Raw genomic sequence first — 17,798 nt, 5'->3', positions numbered from 1 at the left:
GGTCTAACACGTGTCCCCTCCAGCTGAAAGTGGGGAGAACTACCTACCCTCTTGGGTGTTCTCATCGCTAAGGCGGAAAAACCTGGACAGACCATCAGCGTTGGCGTGTTCTCTACCGGGGCGGTGTTCCACCGTAAAGTCCATCCCCTGTAGGGAAATGGACCACCTCAACAGTATAGGATTCTCACCCCTCATCTGCATCAACCATCTAAGGGGCCTGTGGTCCGTCTGAACCCGGAAGTGAGTCCCAAACAAGTAGGGTCTCAGCTTCTTCAGCGCCCAGACCACAGCAAAAGCTTCCCTTTCAATCGCACTCCACCTCTGTTCCCTGGGAAGTAGCCTCCTACTAATGAAAGCTACAGGTTGATCCAAGTCCTCATCATTTAGTTGAGAGAGCACCGCTCCCACTCCATGCTCAGAAGCGTCTGTCTGCACTATGAATTCCTTGGAGAAGTCAGGCGCCTTGAGTACAGGTGCTGTACACATGGCCTCCTTCAGGGCATCAAAAGCTTCTTGGCAGGCACTGGTCCAAATCACTTTCTTCGGTAACTTCTTGGAAGTTAGTTCTGTCAAGGGAGCCACAATGGTGCCATACCCCTTGACAAAACGGCGATAGTACCCGGTGAGTCCTAAGAAGGCTCTCACCGCTGTCTGGGTCTTGGGGGGTTCCCAGGCCCGGATGGTATCTATCTTGGCTTGTAGGGGCGCCACCTGGCCACTTCCTACTTGGTGTCCCAAATACACCACCGAACCCTGCCCTATCTGGCACTTACTGGCCTTGATAGTGAGGCCTGCACTATGCAGAGCCTTCAACACTGCGCAGAGGTGTTGCAAGTGTTCTTCCCAAGTGGAGCTGAACACAGCAATGTCGTCCAGATATGCGGCGCTGAATTGCTCCAGCCCGGACAATACCTGGTTGACCAGTCTCTGGAATGTGGCAGGGGCGTTCTTCAACCCAAAGGGCATGACACGGAACTGGAAGTGCCCCTCTGGCGTTGAAAACGCAGACCTCTCCTTGGCCCCATCAGTTAAGGCAATCTGCCAGTACCCAGAAGTTAAATCAAACGTACTGAGGTAGTTGGCAGCCCAACCGATACACGAGCTCATCAGCTCTGGGGATGGGGTGTGCGTCAGTCTTCGTGACAGCATTGAGCCTAGAGGTGGGCGGAATTCGCATAATCGCGTTACGCAAATCTCCGCGAAACGGTAAAAAATCTCCGCGAACACGCAGAAATTCCGCGAACACGCGGAATTGCTTGTTCGCGATACTTTTTTCCTGTTCGCGATCGCTGTTTGCGTGCTCGGGGTGAAATATCTCGCGAACACGCATATTGAGAACGCAAACAAGAAAAAAAATTCGCGAAGTCGCGGAACGCAGATTTTTGGGCAATTTCGCGTTCTCCGCGAAACGCAAAATTACACAAATTTCGCAAATTCCGCGAACGGAACGGAATTTACCGCCCACGCCTAATTGAGCCCACGGTAGTCCACACAAAACCTAAGTTCTGGAGTGGCACCTGGCGCAGCAGCTTTCGGTACAAGTACCACTGGGCTAGCCCAGGGGCTGCTGGAGGGCTCAATCACCCCTAGCTCCAACATCTTAGAAACCTCCTTCTTGATGCTGGCCCTGACCTTGTCAGCCACCCGATAAAACTTCTGTTTCACAGGCATGCTATCTCCCGTGTCCACGTCATGGACACACCAGTTGGTGATACCGGGGGTCAGGGAGAACAGAGATGCAAACTGACCCAGCACATGGCGACAGTCCCTCTGCTGTTCTGGGGTCAGGGTGGGCGAGAGGACCACTCCATCCACTGCCCATCTTGCTCCTTAGCTTCCAGAAGGTCAGGAAGAGGATCGCTATCCTCCTCCATCCCTGCATCTGTAGCAAGTAGCATTGTTATTTCAGACCTCTCAAAATGGGGTTTGAGGCGGTTCACGTGTAGGACCCTCATGGGGTTCCTGGGAGATCGCAAGTTGACCAGGTAGGTCACCTCACTCTTGCGCTCCACCACCTCATATGGCCCAGTCCACTTGTCTTGGAGCGCGCAGGGCTCCACTGGCGCCATCACCCACACCATCTGCCCTGGTTGAAATTCCATCAGAGTGGTATGCTGGTCATACCACCTCTTCATCTCATCCTGGCTGGCTTCCAGGTTCGCCTGAGCGAGGGCCCGGAAGCGCTGTGCCTGGTTGCGGATGGCCAGCACATAGCTGAACACATCCTGGGGGGTTTTCCCAGGGGATTTCTCCCAACCCTCCTTCACCAGACTGAGAGGTCCTCTAACAGGGTGCCCGTACAAAAGCTCAAAGGGACTGAACCCCAGAGACTTTTGTGGTACCTCCCTGTAGGCAAATAACAGGCATGGCAAAAAGACGTCCCACTTCCGTCTCATGGGCTCCGTCAGCCCCATGATCATGCCTTTCAGGGTCCGGTTGAACCTTTCAACCAACCCATTTCCTTGAGGGTGGTAAGGAGTGGTGAACTTATAAGTTAACCCACACTCCTCCCACAGAGACTTCATGTACCTGGAGATGAAGTTGGTACCCCGGTCAGATACCACCTCTTTGGGGAAACCCACACGGGAAAAGATCCCCATCAACGCACGGCCCACCACCGGGGCTGTGGTTGTCCTGAGAGGGATAGCCTCCTGGTACCGGGTGGCATGATCCACCAGGATGAACCTGTTGCCTAAGGCTGTCCTGGGGTCCAGTGGCCCCACAATATCTATCCCCACCCGCTCGAAAGGGGTGCTCACTACAGGAAAAGGCTGGAGAGGGCCTTTGCATTTTCCTCCAGCCTTGCCACTTACCTGGCAAGTCTGGCATGATTTACAGAAGGAAGCGACGTCCGTCTTCATCCCCGGCCAGTAAAAGTGGGTGGCAAGCCTTTGTCGGGTCTTGTCCTGCCCGAGATTTCCTGCAAGCGGCACGTCGTGAGCCAGACCCAGTAGGAAGTCTCTGAACCCTGCGGGTACCACCAGGGTACGTGATCCACTGGGCTCAGCAAACCTAGGCTCACTGTACAACAAGTCATTCTCCCAGTAGAGAAAAAAGTTCTTCGGATCAGCACCTGCTGCCTGGTCTGCAGCCTGGTGCCGCAGACCTTCAAGAGTAGGGCAAGTCTTCTGCGCACGGCAGAACTCCTCTCTGGAGGGACCACCCTCTTGCTGCCAATGGGTCAGCTCAGGTATGTCTCCCAGCTCAGCGACCTGTTCCCCTGTAGGCTCCAGGGCATCCCCCGTAGGTTCTGCTCTTTCCTGGGCCGTGGGAACAGCGGGGGTGGACGCACCACGCCCCTTGCCCTTCCTCTTTCTGGCATGGACCTGGGCCACTGTTTCAGGCTCCAGGTCTGCTTCACAACCCTGTCTGGCTGCCATGGACCGGGTGGTCACACAGACCCACTCAGGCAAACCCAACATCTCCAAATGAGCCTGGCGTTCCACCTCCCTCCATGGGGAACTCTCCAGGTCATTACCTAGCAGACAGTCTACTGGCATGGATGGACTCACAACAACTCTGAGAGGACCTGAGACCCCCCCCCACTCAAAGGGAACATGCGCTACCTTGCAAAGGCGCACAGAGTTGTCAGCTGACACTACTGGGTGAAGTACGTCTGGAATGATCAGCTCCTCAGGGACCCACTGACACCTGACCGTAGTCACACTGGCTCCAGTGTCCCTGAGAGCCTCCACCCTCCTCCCATTGATGGTCACCCACTGCCTGTACTTCTTAGTGTTATCGGGGACAGGGGTTTCCTGGACCATCTCTGTGTCTCCTAAAGAGACAAGGGACATAACTGCTAATCCCTCCAAATCGCTAGAAAATAAATCCCCACCAAAAGCTACACTAGCTATACCCGGGGTTGGAACACCAGAGGGTGCCTGGGATTTCTTGGGACACACAGGAGACTTGTGACCCAATTCCTGACAGTGATAACACCTAATGGGACCTTTGTTATCCGACCTGCCCTTAGGGGGCCAGGTTGGTTTGGGTTTTGACTTGGGGGGCTGGGACTGGTTACCCTGGGAACTATTTTGGGGCCCTTGTGAGAACTCCTTTTGGTTACCCTTGTCCCCCCCACTCTTCCGCTGGGGACCCTGCCCACCTTTGGCAACAGTACCCACAATTCATCTGTGGACCCTGGTACTGGTCCAGCGGTCCGCCTCCTTAGCAAGCTCAATGGGGTCCGTCAACTTGCTATCTAAAAGATGCTGGCGCAGCTCTGGAACACATAGACTACTCAAGTGCTCCCAACTAATTAAATGTAACAACCCCTTATAATCAGTTACCTTGCTACCCTTCATCCAACCTTCCAGTGCCCGCGAGTACAGATTCACACACTCCATCCAAGTCTCAGACTCTTTCTTCTTGGAATTCCTAAACTGCAGTCTATACTGCTCTGGAGTAAGTCCATACCTGAGACATAGGGCCTCCTTCATATTGGGATAGGTCATGGTACCTGCTAATTCTAAGGGCTCTAGAGCACTCCTCCCAGAAGCCTCAAAATGTTTCTACAGGCCCGCCCCCCAATGCTGTTCAGGCACACCATTCATCCTCAATGCAATTTCATACGATGTGAACCAGGCATAGATATCCTCACTCCTGTTATAATTCTGCACTAAATCTTTGGGGATATATACTTTACCCCCCTGCACTGGCTGTGCGCTGCCACCATTTGAACCGGACTCCACCTGCTTGGCCTTGATGTCCAGTTCTCTCATGCTCACTTCATGAGTCAGAAGCAATTTCTTCTCCTCCAAGGCACGGGCATTCCTGCTCTCCTCCGCCGCCTTGTCTGATTGCTTCATTTTCATTTTCATTATTTCCAGTTCATGGTCTCTCACCCTTTGATTCTCCTCCAACTCCTCTGGAGTGAGCCCCCTACTGGAATGGGAGCTGCCAGCCCTTGAGACTGCTCTGCCCACGGGCAGATCTTGGGGAACAAAACCATCCTCTTCATCTGCATCATCCTCCTCTTGGGCCTCCCACCAGGCCTTCAAGAGTTTTTGGAGCTCATCCTTTCTAGCTCGCTTTTAAAGGGGCAACCACGGTCTTTGCAGAATTGCTTGAGTGCTACCACTCCGTACGAATACAAATCCGCAATGGAAAACTCCACTTCTGCCTTCTCACTTGTTGCCACCTGAGACATGATGCTCTTGAAGAGTTACTCAAAAATAGAATAAAGAAAAAAAAATATAGTATGTGGTTGTCTATTGGTCTGCACTTAAACTAGTGATTTACACCAATTACTGTGGGTCAAGTACAAATACAAGTTCAATCCTCACCGCTGACCACCAATGTTAGATCTGGGGGTCTCTAGTTGGCAGGGTAGGTACCACTGTCCAAGTAGGGACCCTTGCCTCTAGTCAGGGAAAGGGGGATACACTGTTAAGATAACCCCTGCTCACCCTCTAGGTAGCTTGGCCTGAGCAGTCTAGGCTATCAAAGGCAATGTGTAAAGTATTTGTACCAACACTCACAGTAACACAGTGAAAACACCACAGATTTACTCCACACCAGTATTAGAAAAATAATGTATCTTTACTAAAAACTTCACAAGACCAAATACTACAGACAAACCAACATATAATTCAAAAAGGTTACTTTAAAAATAGTTCAAGAGTTTGCAGAAAGTACTCCAGGATGTAAAAGTCAGTGTCTTGCACAATGCGACTCTCAATGCACAAAATGCGACACGTTCGTGCCCAACAGTACCTGTAGTTGCGATAAGGTTCCCAAAAGCTATAACAAGGAAGCTTGCAAAGGCGATGCGATACTCCTGAGATCCTGGGGAGGCTTTGCAGCAGCCCTGCTTCACGCAGCAGAGGTGGATGCGCCGGCTCCGATCTGTAAGGGGAGGATGCGATGACTTTGGCCTTCGTTGCGTAGGTTTCTTAGGGGGAAGCTTCACGCACAGGTTCGATGCGACACTCTTTGATGTGGTGTGATGCGTGGCGCAGCGTTGCCTTCCGGCGCCGCAACTCTCGATGCGCCACAGAACGGGACTCTGCGTCGACGCACCCGATGACTGGAGACTTTTCACGCACCGGCAGTGGTGCGGCTCTCAAACTGGCTCTGCGACAACCCTCGCAATGGCCGGAATCTTCACGCTTCGGGACGATGCTCGACGCACTCGGCGATGCGGGGACCCTGCGTGTTGCGATGGTGCCGCGGTGAAATTTTCCTCGCACTCTCGTCTTGCGACACGCAATTGGATGATGCGTTGGGTACCAGTTACTCTTGTTCTTCTGCTTCCCAGCTCCCAAAACACAGCAAAACGACCTCCTGAGGCCCCAAGACTGGGCAAGCACTCCAAGGCAGGTCAGAACTCTCTCAGCAGAGTTCCAGGGGAGCTGGTGGTGAAGTCCTTTTGTTCCTGGGACTTCTTAACAGGGAGCCAGCTCTTCTCAGGCCCTTGGAGATCAGAATCAAAAGAAGGGGACACAGCAAAGTCCTTCCCCTCTCCTTGGCAGCAAAGCAAAACAGCAAGCAGGCAGTCTTCTCCTCTTCAGTCCTTTTCAGCTTTCTCCTTGGCAGAGGTTTCTTCTTAGTTCCAAAGTGATCTAAAGTTTTAGGTGTCTGGGGTCCTCTTCTTATACCCCTCCAAGTCTTTGTCTCTCTGTGTTTCAGTGGGGGGATTCCCCTGCTCAAACCGGTTCCTGGGTGTGCTCTGCTCTGGAGCACCTGGTTCCTTTCAGAGTGAGGGGCAGGATCGTTAGACGCTCAGCAGGAGGTGGAGCCTTCTTTGTGCCAGCAGAGGCAGAGTCCTCAGCCTGGCCAGCAGGGGGTGGAGCCAGCTTTGTGTTTGTCAGGGGCAGCCCTATTCAAACCCAGGGACTACTCCTCCCACCCATCTAAAGCAGATCTCCCTATTCACCCTGCTGCTGACTCATCCAGGCTCCTGGAGCCACCTAGCCCATCACATGACACCAGTCAGCCAACCAGCACACAGGCACACAGGAAGGTTAAACAGGAGAATAGCTACTTTCTAAAAAGTGCTATTCTCACACAGTGAATTTAAAAACCCTCTTGCTAAAAAGATGTATAATTAAATTCTGAACACAGAGATACCAAACTTGGATTTTCTATCTTGCCCTTAGGGGAAGATAGGCATGTAAACAGCCTTCCCCATTCTATCCTATGGGCAAGATAGCCTCTCAGCAGTGAAAAACGAAAATGGCTGTAATTCACCACCAGGGCATGTTACACACCTCAGTACATGCCCTACCTTTCAGATACACTGCACCCAGCCCAGGGGAGTACCTAGGGCCACCATAGGGATGCCTGACATGTATAGAAAGGGAAGGATAAGGCCTGGTCAGTGGGTACACTGGCCAGGTCGACATGGCAGTCCTGGACTGCACATAGGCACTGCAAGCAGGCCTAAGACATCATTTTAGCGCTACTCCTGTGGGTGGCACAATCAGTGCTGCAGCCCACTAGTAGCATTTGAATCACCAGCCCTGGCACACGCAGTGCACTTTACTAGGGGCTAACAGGTGAAACAAATATACCAATCATGGATAACCAATCAATACAACAATTTACCAAGGGAGCACTTGCACTTTGACACTGATCAGCAGTGGCAAAGTGCCCAAAGCATCTAAACCAGCAAAAACGAAATCCAGCATAGCATCAAAAAACACAGGCGGTAGAGGCAAAAAGTCAGGGGTAACCACGCCAAAGATGCCAGGTCTAACAACCCCCTTTTGTACCTCTTGCCTCGTTTGGCACATCTGTTCCTTGTTTCTACACTTCTTTTGTTCCTTTCTGCACCTCTCTTGCTTCTCTTTACTTGTGCTTACCTCTTTCTCAACCCCTCTTCCCTCTTTATGCATCTCTGCTACTTCTTTCTGCACTTCTCTTGCCCCTTTCTGCACTCCTCTTCCCTCTTTCTGCACCTCTGTTGCTTCTTTCTGCACTTCTCTTGCTTCTTTCTGTACCCCTCGTGCCACTTTCTGCACCCCTTTTCCCTCTTTCTGCACCTTTCTTGCCTGTCTCTGTACCTCTGTTTCTTCTTTCTGCACTTCTTTTGTTTCTTTCTCTCTTGCTTCTTTCTACACCCCCTTGCCTCTTTCTACACCCCTCTTCACTCTTTCTGCATCCCTGTTGCCTCTTTCTGCACCCTTGTTGCCTCTTTTTGCACCTCTGTTTCTCCATTCTGCAGTTCTTTTATTTATTTCTGCCCATCTCTTGCTTCTTTCTGCTCTCCTTGTGCCTCTTTCTGCACCCCTCTTCTCTTGTTTGCACCTCTGTTCCTTCTTTCTGCACTTCTTTTGTTTCTTTCTGCACCCTTCCTCCCTTTTTTCCACTCCTCTTGCCTCTTTCTGCACCTCTGCTGCTTCTTACTGCACTCCTTCTATTTCTTTCTGTACCGCTCTTGCCTCTTTCTGTACCTCTGTTCCTTCTTTTTGTACTTCTTTTGTTTCTTTCTGCACATCTCACTTCTTTTTGCACCCCTTTTGCATTTTTCTGCACGCCTCTTTCCTCTTTCACCACCTCTGTTCCTTCTTTCTGCACTTTTTTGTTTCTTTCTGCAGCTCTCTTTCTTCTATCTCCACCCCCTTGCCTCTTTTCCAACCCCTCTTCCCTCTTTCTTCACCCCTGTTGCCTCTTTCTGCACCTCTGTTCCTTCTTTCTGTTCCTTCTTTTGTTTCTTTCTTTACATCTCTTGCTTCTTTCTGCATCCCTTGTGCCTCTTTCTGCACCCCTCTTCCCGCTTTTTGAACCCCATCACCTCTTTCTGCGCCTCAGTTGCCTTTTTCTGCACTACTCTTGCTTCTTTCTGCACCACTTGTGCTTCTTTCTGCACCCTTCTTCCCTCTTTCTGCACCTCTGTTCCTTCTTTCTGCTCTTCTTTTATTTCCTTCTGCATATCTCTTGCTTCTCTCTGCACCCCTTTTGACACTTTCTCCACCCTTGTTCCCCCTTTTTGCATCTCTGTTGCTTCTTTCTGCACTTCTCCTGCCTCTTTCTCCAACCCTCATCCCTCTTTTTGCACCTCTGTTGCTTTTGTCTGCAGTTCTCTTGCTTCTTTCTGCACCTGTGTCCCTTCTTTCTGCAATCCTTGTGCCTCTTTCTGCACCACTCTTCCCTCTTTCTGCACCTCTCTTGCCTCTTTCTGCTCCTCTGTTCCTTCTTTATTCACTTCTTTTGTTTCTTTATGCACCTCTCTTGCTTCTTTCTGCACCCCTTTTGCCTCTTTCTCCATCCCGCTTCCCCTTTCTTCATCTCTGTTGCTTCTATCTGCACTTCTGTTGCCTCTTTCTCCACCCCTCTCCCCTCGTTCTGCACCTCTGTTGCTTCTTTCTGAACTTTTCTTACTTAATTCTGCACCCCTTGTGCCTCTTTCTGCATACTTTGTGCCTCTTTCCGCACCCCTCTTCTCTCTTTCTGTACCCCTCTTGCCTCTGGACTGTCTGCACCCTGCTTCCCTTTTCATGCATGTCTCTTGGTTCTATTTCTGCACCCATCTTGCCTCCTTCTGTACCTCGGTTGTTTCTTAACTGTACTGCTCTTGCTTCTTCCTGCACCTCTCTTGCAAATTTCTGCACCCCTCTTGCCTCTTTATGCACCCCTCTTGCCTCCTTCTGTACCTCTGTTGCTTCTTTCTGCACTCCTCTTGCCTCTTTCTGCACCCTTCTTCCTACGTTCTACACTTCTCTTCCCTCTTTCTGCACCTCTCTTGCCTCTTTCTACACCAGTGTTCCCTCTTTCTGCACATCTCTTGCCTGTTTCTGCAACTCTCTTAGTTGTTTATGTACTGCTCTTGTTTCTTTCTGCACCTGTCTTGCAAATGTCTGCACCCCTCTTGCCTCTTTTTGTACCCGTCTTATCTCTTTCTGCACCTCCCTTGCCTCTGTCTGCACACCTTTTGCATCTTTCTGCACCTCTGTTGCTTCTTTCTGTACTTCACTTGCTTCTTTCTGCACCTCTTTTGCAAATATCTGCACCCCTCGTGCCTCTGTGTGCACCTCTCTTGCCTCTTTCTGATCCTCTCTTGCCTCTTCCTACACCACTCTTGCCTCTTTCTGCACCTCTTTTGCTTTTTTCTAGACTTCTCTTTGCTCTTTTTGTACCCCTCTTGCCTCTTTCTGCACCTCTGTTGGTTCTTTCTGCACTGCTCTTGCTTCTATCTGCCATTCTCTTGCACATTTCTGCACCACTTTTGCAAATATCCACACCCCTTGTGCCTCTGTGTGCACCTCTCTAGCCTCGTTCTGATCTTCTCTTGCCTCTTTCTGCACGTCTTTTGATTTTTTCCAGACTTCTTTTTGCTCTTTTTGTACCCATCTTGCCTCTTTATGCACCTCATTTGGTTCTTTCTGTACCTTTCTTGTCTCTGTGTGCTCCCCTGTTCCCTCTTTGTGCACCTCTCTTGTTTCCTTCTGCACTTCTCTTGCATCATTCTGCTCCCCTCTTGCCTCTTTCTGCACCTCTTTTGCTTCTTTCTGCACTGCTCTTGCCTCTTTCTTTACCGCTCTGCCTCTTTCTGCAACTCTGTCAGTTCTTTCTGCACTGCTCTTGCTTCTTTCTACACCTCTCTTGATTCTTTCTACACCCCACTTGCCTCTTTCTGCAAGCTTCTTCCCTCTTTGTGCACTTCTCGTGACTCTTTTTCTTGGGGTCTAGGGTCAGTCAGAGTCAGTTACCACCAGTTACCACCAGTACCAGTCAGCCAAAAGTTGGGGGGTGTCCAGGGCACAGGATTACTTTGCAACACGGCCCCTTTCTGGACTTCTGTTCCCTCTTTTTGCATTTCTCTTGATTTTTCTGTGCCTTTCTTCCTCTTTCTGCACATGTCCTATCTCTGTAGGCTTTCTGCACCCTCTTACCTCTTTCCGCATCTCTTTTGCTTGTTTCTGCACTTCTTTTGCCTCTTTCAGTACCCCTCTTGTCTCCTTCTGCACCTCTTTTATTTCTTTCTGCACTGCTCTTGCTTCTTTCTGCACCTCTCTTGCAAATTTCTGCACTCTTCCTGCCTCTTCCTGCACCCCTCTTGCCTCCTTCTGCACCTCTGTTGGTTCTTTCTGCACTCCTCTTGCTTCTTTCTGCACCTCTTTTACCTGTGTCTGCAACTCTTATTGCCTCTTTCTACACTTCTCTTGCCTTCTTTCTGCACCTCTGTTGCTTTTTTCTGCACTTCTCTTGCTTCTTTCTGCATTTATGTTGTTACTTTCTGCACCTCTCTTGTCTCTTTCTGCACCCTTCTTCCCTCTTTCTGCACCTCTCTTGCCTCCTCTTTCTGCACCTCTCTTGCCTCTTTCTGCACACACAGGTCTACTTTTAAACTGAGCTCAGGCTCAGAAGTGCACACATGCAAGTGCAGAAAAGGCTGCGGGCCTCTAAACTGCCATGCCCTATTATATGCTAGGGACATAGAGGTAGTTTTAATCCCCCTGCCCTATTATGTACTAGGGCCTTACAGGGGAGGTCATGCCAATCACAGGGGTACCCCAACCCGTAGTGTACCCTTGTGTAGATAGGTGTTTTCACTGTATTTTCAGTGTCTTTCAGTATAGCACTAGCTCAGGGCCTGGTTGGGCAGACCCTAGGGTCAGTCAGAGTCAGTTACCACCAGTACCAGTCGGCCACAAGTTGGGGGATGTTCGGGGCACAGGATTACTTTGCAACACAGCCTCTTTCTGCATACCTCCTGCTTCTTTCTGCACCTTTCTTCCTCTTTCTGGACTTCTGTTGCCTCTTTTTGCATTTCTCTTGATTCTTTCTGCGCCTTTCTTCCTCTTTCTGCACATGTCCTACCTCTGTAGGCATAGTTAGAAATTAGCATTTAAAAAATCTTAGAAATTCGCTGAAAAAACAATAGGTTTCAGGGACGTTATAGTTAGAAGCTAGCATATAAAGAAACATAGAAATTCACTGTAAAAAACACAGGTTTCAGGGACGTTATACTTACATTTCACTCGTACAAAACCAGAGAAATTCGGCCGTTATAGTTAGTAGAGCTAAGGATAACTCGTGCCCCAGCAATGCACTGCTGATGACCTCACATATAACATCACTCATGACATGACATGACAAGGACTTCCCTGGCTCAACATGTTTCTGAAACCACTAATTCAGAGTGGAGCCAGGAGCCCCTGCAGGTGACACCGTAACGGACTATGCTAACCCTGCTTTAGTTCATCATGACTTTCTCTTACAACGTGACACCAAAAATCCATCAGCAGTAGTGAAGCCAAGACATTTTTTTCTTTCACTCAACACTTGCTGACTAATTCAACTTTTCTTCCTCCGAGCTGCACTATTTAGCATATCTATTTAGCATATTTTACGCATCACTTTGTCATCAAATTTCTGGGACAGATTGTACATGCAAGTGGAGCTCATTAAGTACCAAAGTAATACAAACTGAAAAAACAACTTTCTTGTACATTCTGAAATATTTTATTAGTCTATCTATGTAAGATGGAGCTTCTAATTCAGAAGAGATTCCTTTCCAAGAATGTACTTTCTAGGTCCTCAGTACAAATGGCCACTTAAATTCATCTTAGCTGGTAGAAGCAGTTACCAGGCATATCTGAATTATGTAAGCCAGAGGAACAATGCAGATCTTTCTTTACTTACATGCAGAGACTTACACCAAAACATGCAGGAGAAAATTAGGGGGCTGTTGGAAGGAAATGTAATAATTGTTCGGAGATTTACTGATTTCCATAGAATATCCTAATTTCTTAAAGCATCCTGCTTGTCAAAATAATCATTTGCTATATTTTCGCCAAGCTTGTAGTTACTGTCAAACCCAATATCAGTAGCCATCTATCAGCCACAGACTCTCAAGAGTAGGGCGTTCTTTCTGCTCCCTGCAAAATTCTTCCCTGGCGGGACTTCCTTCTTGCTGCGAAAAGGGACAACCCAGGCAAGTCCCCCAGTTCGGTCACCTGCTCCCCTGCAGGTTCCGGGGCATTCCCCTCTATGTCAGTCTCTTCCCAGACCGTGGCAACTTCTGAGTGGGTATCCCACACCTCCTCTTTCTGGCAGGGTCTGGGCCTCTCTTTCAGGCTACAGGTACTTCTGATCACCCTTACCGGCTGCCATAGATCTAGTGGTCCTGCATGTCGCCTCAGCCAACCCCACCATTTCCAAGTGTGACTGGTGTTCCACCTCATCCCACGGGGAACCTTCCAGGTCATTTCCCAGCAGAAAATCAATAGGCATGGATGGGCTCACAGCTACTCTCAAGGAACCTGAGACCCCCACCACTCAAAGGGAACATGTGCCACCTTGTACTGGTGCTCAGAGCTTTCCACTGCAACTACTTGTTGTTGTACATTAGAAACTGCCTGCTCGTCACACACCAGGTGACACCTTGCCTGAGTCACACTGGCTACTTACTGTTTATCTCACAGCCTCTACCCTCTGTCCATTGATGGTCACTCCTTGCCTATATTTCTTAGTGTTCTCAGTCACGAGGGTCCTCTGGACCCTCTCACTGTCACCTGGTGAACAAGGGTCATCTCAGCTGGCTCCCACCCTTCATCTGGAACCAACTCCTGCCCAAGTGCTACAATGGCCAACCTCTGTGACTGCATACCAGTGGGTGTCACAGTCCACTTGAGACACTTGTCCAGCCCTCATTTTACCCTCCTGACCACATGCATAACACTTGCTGGGACCCCTCTCTGCAGGATTCCCTGTAGAGATCCAAGGCTTCTTCTCACCTGGGGGACGGGAATCCTTACCCTGGGAAATAGATTGAGGCCCTTTCAAGAACTCGGTTTGTTTACCCTTGTCCGCCCCACTCTTCTACTGGGGACCTTGCCCACCTTTGACAAAGTCTCCCACATACCCCTTTGTAGACCCTGGTACTCATCTAGTGGTCCGCCTCCTGAGCAAGCTTTCTAGGGTCATTCAACTTACTGTCAATTAGATGCTGGTGCAGCTCTGGAAAACAAATGCTATACAAGTGCTCCTCTGCAATCAAATTATACAGCCCCTGATAATCAGTTACCTGACTGCCCTTTATTCACCCATCCAATGCTCTGCAAAAATGATCAACATATTCCAACCAAGTATGAGAATCGTTTTTCTTAAAATATCTAAACTTTTCCTTAAACTGTTCAGATGTGAGACCATACTGGGTGATCAAGGCATCATTCCTGTTGGGTAGGTGAGACCTGTGGTTGGTTCTAGGGCTGTCAAAGTTACCCTCCTCTCTATCCCAAAGTGCTTCTAAAGACCCCACCCACCCAGTTTGTGTCAGGGACCTGGCTCACATGGAGTGCTGGCTCACATGCCAAAAACCAAGCATGCATGTCATCCCCCCTCCTGTAATCTTTACCAGATCCATAGGAATGTGCACTTTCCACCCAGACTGCACTGGCTGCATGCTGCCACCATTTGAACTGTACTCTGTCTGCTTGGCCTTGAGGTCCAGCTCCTTCAAAATTAACTAATGAGCTAAAAGCAATTTATTTTCCCCCAGAGCAAGGGTTTTTTTCTTCTCTTGTTGTTTGTGCTCCATTTCAAACTTTTTGCTCTCCAATTCCAAAGTTTTGTGTTCCATCCCGAGCGTCTCAAGCTCTCTCCCATGCTCTGTGGCCTGCCATCTGTCCTCCAGCTCCTCTCGGGACAGACTCCTGAATGACACACTGCTGCCATTCCTGGAAGATGCTTCTACAGGCAGTTCCAGAGCTGGATCTGTACCTCCTGATGCACATTCTCATTTTCAGCCTCCCTAGCTTCATTTGCTGCCCACCAGGCTCTCAGCACCTTTTTCAGCTCCTCCTTCCTAGTGGAGCTACTAATTGGGCATTTAACCCCTTTGATGTTCATGACGGAATGGTTCAGTCATGAGTATCGCTGCCCCTGTGCTCATGACAGAACCATTCCGTCATGAGGACACGGGCACAAAATCCCTCTGCTGCAGACAGCATAGGGATTTATTTTTCTCCCCTGTGACCTCGGGAGCCGGGGAAGAGCTTCCCCAGCTCCCGAGGCCCCCCCGCAGTTTCTGTGAATTGACGATCAGCGCGCACATCGCGCTGACGTCATTTCACAGAAACCGAAAGGCTCACTTCAGTTTCACTTTCTATGTGCTCAAGCGGCTATCATGTAGAAAGACGGGCGAGGTATCATTGGAAAGGGGAGAATCTCCACTTTCCAATGGCACCGCTCCCCAGTGGATCCCTGCTTGGGGATTGCCCCAGGAGGGCGATCCCCAAGCAGGGATCCACCCAATAGACACCAGGGAGTGGGGAGCGGCCCCTTGGGCAAGGGCCTTCGCTTCCCCATAATGTAATGGGCACAATTCAGTCTTTCTGCCCCCCCCGGGGGCAGATGGGGCAGTATCCCCCAATCTGCCCCCCCAGCAGAAAGCCCACTTGAAGCCAGGGATTTTTTTTGCGCAATTCTTTATAGGGTGGGGGCTGCCTGAAACAGGCACACCAATGCCCCCACCGCTCCCACCCCCATTACAGCCTTTCTGCCCCCCATGGGGGGCAGTAGCCCCCAATCTGCCCCCCCGGGTGCCAGAAAGCCCACTAAATGCCTGGGATATTTTTTTGCACAATTTGTTTTAGGGTGGGAGCTGCCCGAATTGGGCATGCCAATGCCCCCACCCTGCCACTATTACAGTCTTTCTGCCCCCCCGGGGGGCAAATGGGGACTGTAATCCCCAATATGCCCCCCGGGAGGCAGAGAGCCCAATTGATGCCAGGGATTTTGTTTGCGCATTTGTTTTTAGGGTGAGGTCTTCCCGAAACGGGCATGCCAATGCCCCCACCACTATTACAGCCTTTCTGTGGGGGGCAGATGGGGGCAGTATCCCCCAATATGCCCCCCGGGGGCAGAAAGCCCACTAAACACCAGGGATTTGTTTGGGTGCATTTTTTGTAGGGTGGGGGCTGCCTGAAATGGGCACGCCAATGTCCCCACCCCCTGCCACCATTACAGCCTTTCTGCCCCCTCTGGGGAGCAGATGGGGCAGTAGCCCCTAATTTGCCCCCCCTGGGGGGCAGAAAGCCCACTAGAAACCATTTTTTTTTGTTATATTTGTGTAGGGGTAGGGGCTGCCCAAAATGTGCATGACAATACCCCCACCCCACCCCCAGAGCAGAGAAATTCCAGTCTGTCTGCCCCCTGGGAGGGCAGATGGGGGCAGTGTCACCTGATCTGCCCCCTGTGGGGGCAGAAGGTCCACTAGGCACCAGCGATTATGCAGGCTTTTTTATGCATGGGGGTGGGGGCTGCCCAAAATGGTGATATCAATGCCCCAACCCCCACAAAAAATAGCCACAGTCTTTCTGCCCCACTAGGGGGCATATTGGGGTGAACCCCCCCTCCCCCGATTCCCCCCAGGGCAGCAGAAAGCCCACTAGGCACCGACCTTTTTTTAGCAATGTGCCTACCTGTGGATTTTGGGCCCTAGCGCAGCTGGCACATAGGGAAACCTAGCAAACCTGTACATTTTTTAAAACTAGACACCAAGGGGAATCCCGTATGGGTTGACTTGTCGGGCTCTCACCAGGTTCTGTTACCCAGAATCCCTTGCAAACGTCAAACTTTGTATAAAAAAAAAATAACTCATTTTCCTCACAATTCTATTGTGGGAAAGTTATGGAATCTGCGTGGATCCACAAATGTCCTTCTACACAGTATTCCTCAGGTCTCCCGATAAAAAAGGTACCTCACTCGCGTGGGTGGGTCAAGCACCCACGGCAGGCAAGGGCCCAAAACCTAGTGAGGCGACATCAACATTTCCTATCACAAACCAACCTGATTTTCAAGGAGGGTCCCATGAGTTTTTGGCCAATGGATCGGCGGCCATCTAGGGAAATCTACCAAACCCACATATTTCTGAAAACTAGACAGCCGGGGGATTCCAGGGAGGTATGGCTTGCGTGGATCCCCCAACGTTTTCTTCCCCAGAATCCCCTGCACACCTCAAATTTAGCTGAAAATAAAATCACTTTTTCCACACAATTTTGTGTGGGTAAGTTGTGGAATCACCAGGCTGACACAAATTTCCTACCACCCAGCGTTCTCCCAGGTCTCCCAATAAAAATGGTACCTTACTCGTGTGGGAGGCCCAAGTACCCGTGACAGGCAAGGGCCACAAACGCATTCAGGTAACATCAAAATTGACTATCACAAAACGACCGGGTTTTGCAAGGGGGGTCACCGAGGTTTTTGGCCCCGTGCTCGGCGGCCAGCTAGGGAAACCTACCAAACCCACACATTTCTGAAAACTAGACACCCGGGGGATTCGAGGGAGGTATGGCTTGCATGGATCCCCCAACGTTTTATTTACCAGAATCTGCTGCACACCTCAAATATAGCTGAAATAATCACTTTTTCTGCACATTTTTGTGTGGGAAATTTATGGCATCACCGGGCTGACACAAATTTCCTAACACTTTTGACCCTGTGCTAGGCGGCCATCTAGGGAAACCTACCAAACCCACACATTTCTCAAAACTAGACACCCGGGGAATTTCAGGGAGGTATGGCTTGCGTGGATCCCCCAAAGTTTTCGTACCCAGAATTCCCTGCAAACCTGAAAAAATCACTTTTTCCACACATTTTTGTGTGGGAAAGTAGTGGCATCACCGGACTGAAACAAATTTCCTACGACCCAGGGTCTCCCGATAAAAATGGTGCCTCATTTGTGTGGGTGGCCCAAGTACCAGCAACAGGCAAGGGCCCAAAACGTATTGAGGCGACATCAAAATGGCCTATCACAAAACAACCTGCTTTTGCATGGGGGGTCACCTGGGTTTTTGGCCACGTGCTCGGCGGCCATCTAGGGAAACCTACCAAAGCCACACATTTAT

This window comes from Triturus cristatus, chromosome 3_1 (genome assembly GCF_964204655.1).
Source record: "Triturus cristatus chromosome 3_1, aTriCri1.1, whole genome shotgun sequence".
NCBI classification, from domain to species: Eukaryota; Metazoa; Chordata; class Amphibia; order Caudata; family Salamandridae; genus Triturus; species Triturus cristatus.
The sequence above is the reverse complement of the archived record's forward strand: the minus strand, read 5'-3'. Positions refer to the sequence as shown.